Source organism: Benincasa hispida, chromosome 1 (assembly GCF_009727055.1).
Source record: "Benincasa hispida cultivar B227 chromosome 1, ASM972705v1, whole genome shotgun sequence".
NCBI lineage: Eukaryota > Viridiplantae > Streptophyta > Magnoliopsida > Cucurbitales > Cucurbitaceae > Benincasa > Benincasa hispida.
In genome coordinates, this window is record NC_052349.1 from 92,319,948 (window position 1) to 92,330,586 (window position 10,639).

Sequence of the window (10,639 nt, forward strand, 5' to 3'; positions counted from 1 at the left end):
GGCTCATGGAACATATAGAACGTCCCAACATCAACACACTTATACATGCTCTAGATTACTTCGTAATGGTCTAGAATTGTCTAGAAGAGTCTGTTCTTGTATGTACTTGGAAAGGTGTGGAAGGGTCTAGAATGACCTAGGGACATATCTAAGACACCTTGAAGTATCTAGAAACCTCCATGGCCGACCATGAGGGGGCCTAGTTTGGTGGGGACAAGTATAAATGCCGAAGGGGGCATCTCATTTGTACATAAGCAACATCATTACTTAATAAAGCCTCTCAACATTCTTCGAAACTCACTCACTTGTCCAACACTCTTCAAACCTCTAAGGCGTATTCCTAAGTGTCTTAAATAGACACAAGCTTATCTCTAAAGCTTACTTGGTACCCTCTGATAGTAAGGTTGCCCAAGTGTCGCACGATTAGTCGTCTCAAACTCTGACTCCGTGACACTTAGCTATCTTTTAGGAGCATTGAAAGCAATTTTTAGGGGTCAAAGTTAGGCTTAGACACTTCTTTTATTTATTTGTAGAGTGAGAATGTCACTTTCGGCACTTAGAAACTTTTTTTCAAGGTTTTCATAGACAAATTATGACTTAGTTAGCTTTTTGGAGCATTTTAGGTGGTTTTGAGGGCAAAAATGAGACTTAGTTACCTTTTAGTATGTTTTGAGATTGAAAGTGTCACTTACACACTTTTTAGAAATTTTTTACGTGGTTTTTAATGGACAAAAGTCAGTACAAGAATTTTGGACTTTAATGTTGGTTGGAAAAAGTGAAATCAGATGTATAATGTCGGTTTTGTTTTTTTTTTAAAAAAAATTAGATCTTTTATGTCGGTTTTAAACCGACATTAAAGACCCGCTTAATTTATCCCCCACTTTCTATTTTTCCCCCATTTTTTTCATTTCCCTCTTCACTTTCCCACTATTTTCTTTTCACTCTCATTCTCACACTTCCCTCTTCAAACCCTAGAGTTGTTTACCCAACACTCTCAAGTTCCTTCTTGGAATTTCTTTTTCTTCGTATTTTTCTCTCTCTTTTTTATCTCCCTTTCTTCCTTCGATCTCCGTCCATCTTGATCGTGGTCGTGGAACCTTCAAATTGTTCACTCTGCCGGTTGAAAATTCCGTATATATCTTTATTTTCTTCTAAATTGATTGTTTTTACGATCTGATCATTACCGAATTAGATTCAAACTCCTCGCTTTACATCAGTATTTCATTCTATTCACTCAGATTATCTCAATTTTTCCCTTTCAAATCCCTAATTTCGTTTCTTCTTGTTCGATCAGTTCTTTGTTACTGGGAAGTGATCGGTCATCTTAGGCATTTTTCATTTATGCAATGCTTTCAGTACTATAATGAAGATGAAGAGAAGGAGGGCGCTAGAAGTGGTATCTAGAAATTTCGATTCCTGGCATATATGGCTTTGTTATTTACTTTTTTTTTTTTTTCCATGAATACAAGGCTTATCGGTCCTGGGTTTTCGTTTTATTTATATATTTTAAAATTTTCTTTATTGTATTTGTTTTAATTGTTTCGTGGTAGATTGTAATTCCTTGTCTGTTCATTGGTTTTATGCTTCTTTAAGTTGGTCATAGGACTATGGTATCGTAGGAGTGCCAAAATGAAACATGATTAGGATTGAGTTTGTTGAGTGTCGTTTTGGTCATTATGATCATTGGAATGTTTAAGGTTTTAATTGCTCTTACTTCACGCTAGTTGCTGTTTTCTTGATTATGTTTTTCAGTTTTTCTCATACAATACCACTTAATTTTGCTCCTACGTTTTTGGGAACTTCTGTTGCCATTTTTTGTTAGCTATCGTAGTCCTAATTTAGGATATCGCATGTGCTTGTCTTACTGACTCGTGTTATTGTTTGTAACGTCACCCTGCATTTGATTCTACTTTTGGTCATGATTTCTAATGGATATCCATCCCACCCCTTTATAACACCTGTATGTACTCGTGTTACTTTAAGTAACTTCTTAAGCTCAACGAGTCAAGAAAATAAAGGAAAAAGATAAAAAATCATGATGGATGTTTCCATAACATAAGGAAGAGAAAACTTGATGGTAATCATGGATGTGCTTGATGATATAAGGATATCATATTCAGTTTATTTTTGAATGTCTATGTCATGTTAATTTTTGTTTTGTCATACTGTATGAGTTTGTACAGGACCGTGATTCTTAACGGATTTATATTCATATAATCATATCTCCTCCTTTTGTTGTTGGTTTATTTATGAGGCTCAAGAAGAGAAGGGAAGGGGGAAAGAGGAAAAATATTTCTAGTCTAGATATTATGAATGGCTATGATGTATTGACATGAAACAACGGCTGAAATTTTATTAGTTGTGTCTATAGAAGATTGGATAGATATTACTGTTTAATAACTCTTTGGCAATGATCATTGGAGCTATTGGCTCTATTGTGAATTAATATCTATGCCTTCAAAATTACGGAATAGAGTATCTACCAGTTTTGTTTTCCAAGTTGTATCGTCATTTTCTAAAAATTGATTGAAGAAATCATGAAACTTCTAGTCAAAACATTTTAGCATGAGATTTTTTGTGAAATTCTATTGATCCAATCCTTGTAAGTTCCGTTCATTTCTAATTTGAAGAGCGTTGTCAGAGTTCTGATATTAAAGGTTTAGGTGTCAATAGTCTGTTATGGATATAAGCTCATTCTTATTATGAAATTGTATGGCAAGTTCTTCCAACTAATTTGTAACCTTTGGCCTAGTACAGATTTCAACACTATTAATGAAGTCAACTTATGCTATTATTAGTTGCTTACTAAGGTAAGTTAGTTGTTTGTGTGTCTACCTTGCATTTAAATTCTAATCTTGTTTTACATATTGCTTGCTTGTTTTGATTTATTTTGAACATTTTTTTAATATATACTGTTTGATTGTTTTTTGATCAATTTTTTGTTTGTTAACTCTAAAAGAATTGTAACTCATAAATTTCCCCCTTCCTCCTCCTCCTCCTTCTTTTAATAATTTACTTCTTCGTCTTTTAGCTTCCAAAAATTAGATCATCCATCAATAATGTCACATCTGTTCCACTTGATGATATTGAAGAACCTCTAAAAGGTTTCATTTGAGAATTTGATAAGGTGATTCTGAAACTGCATCATCATTTTGTTTTATAATTACCATGCAAAATATTTATGACTTATTTTATTTTATTTTTAATATGCAGGGAGATTTTCATCATTGGGTTGACCTCATTAATCATTTCGATTTATTTTTTTTAGGAGAGTAGCATATAAAGACAAGGAAGGATTTGCAGGTTGAGGATACTTTTTTGGGCTTCGATCCTCCATTTCCAAGAGATGTGCCAACTAGTTTGCGATTTTCTCTTCTGACAAGGATGCGATTTGCAAGAGCATTTCATTCTCTATCTGCTCGGCAGTAGTATACCTGCATTCGCTTGTATGCCTTCATTGTTCTTGTTCAAGCAAGTGGCAATGCTGATAATCTAGTTAGTTTCTTTAACTCTGAGCCTGAGTTTGTAAATGAGTTAGTTGGCTTATTAAGCTATGAGGATGTGGTTCCTGTAAAAATACGAATCCTTTGTCTATTATCATTGGTTGCACTTTGTCAAGACTGGTCATGCCAACCAATTGTGTTGTCTACAGTGACTTCTGGTGGGCATCGTGGCATCTTGTCCAGCCTCATGCAGAAGGCTGTTGATTCTGTGATTACTGATATTACAAAGTGGTCGATGCTGTTTGCTGAAGCAAGGTGTCCTAGATGCAATACTTACCAAGTGGAGAGGGACGGTAACTCATAATGTTTGTATTACTTGTAATTTGTGTTTTCAAGACTTGAATTATTGTACGGCCTTTTAAATTATAATTTTATAACAGAATTTATGGATTAAATGTAATAGATTTACCATCCATACAAGAATAATATGTCATAGTCACAACGTTCGATGATGATATGTCATGTTATACTTTTTGACCGAAAAAATGGATTTGGCAATGGAATTTAAAAAAACAGACAATAATTGATAAAATGGACAGATTCTGGGCTTCAATGTCGGTATAAAAGGCTTCATTTGATTCTTGGACTTTAGTTGCAACCGACATTAAAGGGCATTAATGTTGGTTGCAACCGACATTAAAGAGTAAAGCCCTTTAATGTCGGTTTTAAACCAACATTAAAGCTTGAAATTCTTCTAGTGAGTGTAACTTAGCTACCTTTCAGGAGTATTTTAGGTGATTTTAAGGACTAAAGTAAGACTTTGACAATTTGTGTCGAAAGAAGAATTTTTTACGATGTTTTCATAGTCAAAGTGTCACTTACACACTTTTTAGGAACTTTTTCAGTTGTTTCAAAATCAAAGTGTAACTGTTAAAATTAATAGATTTGTAACTAACTACATGCTCACATCTATATATAAAGCTCCATAAATCAAATCAAGAGCTAAGAGTGTGTATGAATTTAAAGAGAGTTAATGTACTTAGCTTTTTCTATTGTTCCTGGAAGATTTCTGAAAAAATTTGTTCCCTCTTCACAGTGGATGTAGGCTTAAAAGCCGAACCACTATAAATCTACTTCCCCTTCATTTCCTTCTTCATCTTCTCCTACATGCAAAGCATATTCAGATTAAAACCCTAAGTTATCTGAAAAATAATTGAAGAACACATAGAGAGAAAGAGAGGAACAGAGGGTTTCGAGACATACTTGAGAGGACAGAATGAATATCTGATTTCTGAATCACTTCTCAGCTCATTAATGTGCTTTTTGATCAGTGCTACATGACCTCATATGCATCACAATTTTCTCAGCTTTTAATTTGGATCAAGTTTCAACTTGGGTTGTTCTTGAAACATCAAAGTAAAGCCCATTAAATTGGTATAAGAGCACAAGAATTTCAAGAAATTAGTTTTTAAAGGATCAAGATTCAGGTTCCTGATTGAAAATGGTTGTTGTAAGATTTGATATTGATAAGTTTGATGGTAAAGGAGACTTTGAGCTTTGGAAAGCTAAAATCAAAGCACTTCTTGGACAACAAAAGGCATCTAAAGCAATTCTTGACCCAAAAAATTACCATCAGAAATCTCAGTTGATCAGAAGGAGACTATGAATGAAGTAGCCTATGGAACAATCATTCTAAACTTAAGTGATAATGTGTTGAGACAGTTTTTTATGAAGGATCTCCCTATGCCATTTGGAAGAAGATAGAATCTTTGTATTAGTTCAAAGATTTACCTAATAAAGCAATTTTTTCACATACAAGATGGATGCATAAAAACTCTTTATGAAAATTTAGATGAATTCAGAAAAATCTCCTCAGAATTTAAGAAGATTGGAGATAAAATTGGGGAAGAAAATGAGGCATTCATACTCTTGAATTCATTGCCAGATAACTTCAAAGATGTGAAAGTTGCTCTCTAATATGGCAGGGAAAATGTTACCATTGATTCCATCATTTCTGCTATAAAATTCAGGAAACTTGAAATCAGTGTTCAAAAGAAAGAAAATGTCAATCATGAAGGATTGTTTTTTAAAAGGAAACCCAAGAACAGTGGGAAGGATCATAAATCTCAGCCTAATGACAAAATGAAACAAAAAATGAAGTGTAGTTAATGCAAGAAAGTTGGGCACATAAAAAAAGACTGTTGGTTTCTGAAAAAGAAACAAAATCAGAAAGATAAAACACATTAGCAAGGAGAAGCAGTTGTTGGAAAGAATAATTTGACTTTTAGAGATGCTTAGCAACCTCAAATGAGAAGGGAACTCAAAATACTGATGAAAGAGTTCAATACTGGGTTCTAGACTCGGGTGTTCTTTCCACATGACACCCTCTAAAGGCTGCTTCACAACTTATAAGCCCTGTGAAGGAGAATCTATCTATATGAGCAATAGCAATGCTCCGCACTACCCTTATGGCTACCTATGCAAGTCTTACAAAAGGAGAACTATGACATAAAAGGTTGTCTCATATCATCAAAAGGGGTTGCAAATACTGTCTAAACAAGGCATACTGCCTAAAAATGTTTGTGAAGAATTAAAATTTTGTGAGCACTACATTTTAGGTAAGGTTGTAAGACAGAGCTTCACCAAAGCCCAACATACAACTAAGGGAGTACTTTACTACATACACTCTAATCTGTGGGAGCCTTCTCCAACTCCATCCTTGAGTGGATCAAGGTATTTCTTAACCTTTATTGATAATTTTTCTAGGAAAACCTAGATATTTTTTTTGTTAAAAACTAAAGATCTAGTCATAAAAAAATTTAAAGAGTGGAAACTCATGATGGAAAGCAATCTTCAAAAGAAATCAAATTCCTTAGAACTGATGATAGTTTGGAATTTTGTGGAAAAGAGTTTAACAAATTCTGTAGAGAAAATGGTATTACTAGACACCGAACTGTGAGATACACCCACAGCAAAGTGGTGTTGCTGAAAGGTTAAACAGAACCATTATGGAACATGTCAGATGCCTCTTATAAGATGCTTTGTTACCTGAGAAATGGTGGGCAGAAGCAGCCTCCTATACTATCTTCACTTTAAATAAGTGCCCATATTCCTCTTTAAATTTCCTAACTCTAGAAGAGAAGTGGTCTAACCACCCTCCAAACCTAAATATGCTAAAGGTTTTTGGCAATGCTGGTTATGTACACCAGTTCAAAGGGAAACTAAAGGCAAGGGCAGTAAAATGTATGTTTGTTAGCTTTATTGAAGGAATCAAAGACTACAGATTGTGGCACCCGATTGAAAGGAGATGTGTTTATAGTAAGGATGTAATCTTCAAGGAAAATGAAATGTTCATGCTAAATGAAATCAGTTCAGAACAGGTCTCACAAGGTCAGAATACTACTAGTTTTTAAGTGGAGCTACCCTTAGAGAAAGAGGGTTTAGTGACTCAGGAAAATATTGAATATGAGTCATCTTTTCAAACATATGAGGAGAATGTATCAAGGGAAATCTCGAGTACTAACAACCTACAAAACTATCAGTTGGCCAGAGATAGATAAAGAAGAACTATAACACCTTCCATGAGGTTTAATGAAGTTGTCTTTTCACATAGGAAGGCAGACTTTGCTTGTATAGCTGATGATAATGACATAGAACCTAGCACCTTTGAGGAAGCAATTAATGGGCCTAATGCTCATAGCTGGATTGAAGCTATGAATGATGAAATGCATTCACTAAATGTGAATGATACATGGACACTTACATCTATTCCTAAAGGCTTCAAATCTATACCCTCCAAGTGGTTTTACGAATACAAGGAATGGATATTAGGGGTTGAACAACCTAGGTTTAAAGCAAGGTTAGTGGCAAAGGGGTTTTCTCAAAAAAAGGGAATATGCTACACTGAGATTTTTTCTTTAGTAGTCAAACAAACTTCTATAAGAATGCTCCTATCCTTGGTGGTATAGAACAACCTAGAACTTGACCAGCTAGATGTTAAAACAGCTTTTCTACATGGTCAATTAATAGAGAAGAACTATATGAAACAACCCCTTGGCTATATCAAATAGGGTGAAGAAGATCTAGTTTGTCAGCTAAACAAATCCATATATGGATTAAAGTAAGCTCCTAGATGCTGGTATCAAAGGTTTGATGAGTTGTCTACTTACTTCCATATGTAGATGATATACTCCTTGCAGGGAGTTCTAAAAATGACTTGAATAAGGTCAAATCTATGTTTGAAAAGGAATTTGAAATGAAATATTTGGAGGGAATCAAAGAAGATTCTTGGAGTAGAAATTGTTAGAAACAGAAAAGAGGATGAATTGTCCATTAGCCAACATAATTACTGTGAGAAAATCCTAAAGAAATTCTATAAGGAATGAGCTAAATCAATTACTACTTCTATAGCTCATCACTTCAAATTGTCATCAGCTAATTCTCCTAAAGAAGATGATACAGAACATATAGACTATATGTCTAAAGTTCTTTATTCCCAAGCAGTGGGAACCTTAATGTATCTAATGATTTCAACTAGACCTGACATAGCCTATAGAGTAAACTTAGTTAGCCGTTATATGTCCAATCCTAGGAGAAGTCATTGAGAAGCCACTAATTGGATTCTCAGATATCTAAATGGCACTAAAAAGGCTAGACTCATATACAAAAAGCATGATTCTTCTAATCTGATGACATGTAGAAATGCATGTCATCTTAAGCCGTTTACTTAGAATTATGAAGGCTGCTAGGCAGAATATGCAGCAATCATGATAGGAATTCACGAAAAAGTGAGCTTGCGTCGATTAACATGTTGAATCTCAGCTAACTCGTTATTTTGTGTTATTATGCGTTCAATGTTCTATTTTTGTAGCTAATGCAGAAAATGAATGCAAACACAGAAACCGGACCACCGTATAGACGATCGTATGTGGAGAAATACTCCATCGCAAAGGAAAATGCATCAATCAATGCATGGATGTTGTGGTAATTAGCCGTATGCGTCCATCGCATGGGAGTTGCGCTCGTCAAGCGATTGCGGTCATCATGTAGAGTTGTAGTATTAAGCAAATGCGACCATTGAATGATTGCAGCTACGTGACAACACATTCTAATGGCTGTCTCTTATACACATCTAGATGTGTATAAGAGACAGCTCTTAAGCCGTTTACTTAGAATTATGAAGGCTGCTAGGCAGAATATGCAGCAATCATGATAGGAATTCACGAAAAAGTGAGCTTGCGTCGATTAACATGTTGAATCTCAGCTAACTCGTTATTTTGTGTTATTATGCGTTCAATGTTCTATTTTTGTAGCTAATGCAGAAAATGAATGCAAACACAGAAACCGGACCACCGTATAGACGATCGTATGTGGAGAAATACTCCATCGCAAAGGAAAATGCATCAATCAATGCATGGATGTTGTGGTAATTAGCCGTATGCGTCCATCGCATGGGAGTTGCGCTCGTCAAGCGATTGCGGTCATCATGTAGAGTTACGGTGTTAAGCGAATGCGGCCATTGAGTGATTGCGGCTACGTGACAACACATTCTAATGGGATCAATGCAAGGTAGATGGAATGAATGCATCAACGCATCTACCTCGAGAAAAACCAAAAGATGATGTTGACATTTCACCTACCACGCCGTTAGTGGCAGAGGTTTAGAAAGGACTAAAGCGCCGAACGTCAAACTCAGAGCAGTCCAATTAATGCTATCGGCGACCCAAGCTCTATAAATAGAAACCGATGAGCTGAAATTCAAGTTATCCGGGGAGGATCCTTGTGATTCAGGGATTTTCCCCACGATCCAGACAAACGTGTGAAAAGATGGCTGAGAGTTCTTCATCTCCTTCATCCATTCTGAGTGACAACCGGAGCCTTCGACCGGAGCTAGATCCCGAGAGGTGTGCGTTGCGCGAGTGTGTGAGTAATCTTATTTGCTTAGTGTGAAGCTGCTGCAACACCTGTCTATAGGCTAACGCATTGCTTGTCTATGAGTAAAGTCAGCAACAATCAACTGCCCGAAAGGGTAAATGGTTGGACGCATTAAGCAAGACATGCATTGTTCACTAGAGATATGAGTAATTTTGCGTCAACCAAGTTCATGCGTTTGTCTTGTTTTATGTTGTGCCCAACACCCCTTTAGATCTACTTGAGGGAGAGTCTAAAGAAAGAACTTAATGACTCAAGAGAGCTAGGTTAGAATCTAGACTCGAGAGAGCAAGATTAGATCGGCATAAGCAAGAGATAGGGACTTAGAGATAAGCTCTGTTTGTCAACACTGCATCGCATGTACCCTAGGAATAGGTATGATATTATGTGGTCGCCTTATTTATGTATGTCACTTCGTCATCGCATAAATGAGAATAGAGGCTTATGTGTAGGTCTTATAGACTTATTGCATATATCGCATGCATTCTAGCATTAGAAGCTGTAGCATTCATACCGAGAGGTGGTTTACTATTGTATGTATTTTGCATGATCACATGGCTTGCGTTGACTAGGGTTGCCCTTGCGGTCACTCTTACAGGTTGCAATGAAATCATCTCCACATTTTATCTATTTTCCCACACATTTATTTCATGTCAAGGTTTGTCGTATCTCTATCTTTCATGCATATTCTCATTGTGTTGTTGTTAGATAGGAGTAGGAGTAGGATTAACTTAGCAACATCCCCTCCATTCTTTTATTTATACCGTCGCATGCACATTACCGCATACACATAGCTACAAGTCCCTATGTTCGACCTCGGATTACTCGAGAAACTTGAGTTTGCATTATACTTGGCGTGAGCGCAAGAAAACTTGTGACAGGACGCATGGTCATCGCATACATTCATTAACGCATTATCAGTCCAATGCATGACCATCGACGCATGACTATCAACACATATCTTAGGAACATGCATCGCATACCGCGTCCATGGGATTTTGGTTGTCGAGTAAAATCGACTTCTAATTTTTTGTCACCATAATCCTACTCTTATTGGTTATGTAGATTTAGATTATGCAAGTGATTTGGATAGGAGAAGATCCTTATCAGGTTACTTCTTCCTGTTGGGGCACAATTTATTAAGTTGGAAAGCTAATTTACAATCTGTTGTTGCACTTTCAACAACAGAAGTTGAATTCATAGCCCAATCTGAAGCTGTTAAAGAAGCCCTAAGGTTAAAATGTCTTTTACATGATTTTGGCATA

At 36.0% G+C, this 10,639-nt stretch overlaps 1 long non-coding RNA gene across 6 annotated transcripts; it reads left to right on the forward strand.

The window, feature by feature from the left end:
* The first annotated feature begins 279 nt into the window (after positions 1-279).
* Positions 280-3,958, forward strand: LOC120084915. Of its 6 annotated transcripts, none has more exons than XR_005483785.1 (4): positions 280-1,396; positions 2,758-2,810; positions 3,032-3,127; positions 3,214-3,958. It is a non-coding gene; the product is annotated as an uncharacterized LOC120084915 (long non-coding RNA). The 6 variants fall into 6 exon arrangements; XR_005483786.1 differs by having other exon boundaries at positions 281-1,396; positions 3,269-3,958; XR_005483783.1 differs by having other exon boundaries at positions 281-1,396; positions 2,758-3,127.
* The last annotated feature ends 6,681 nt before the right edge of the window (positions 3,959-10,639 follow it).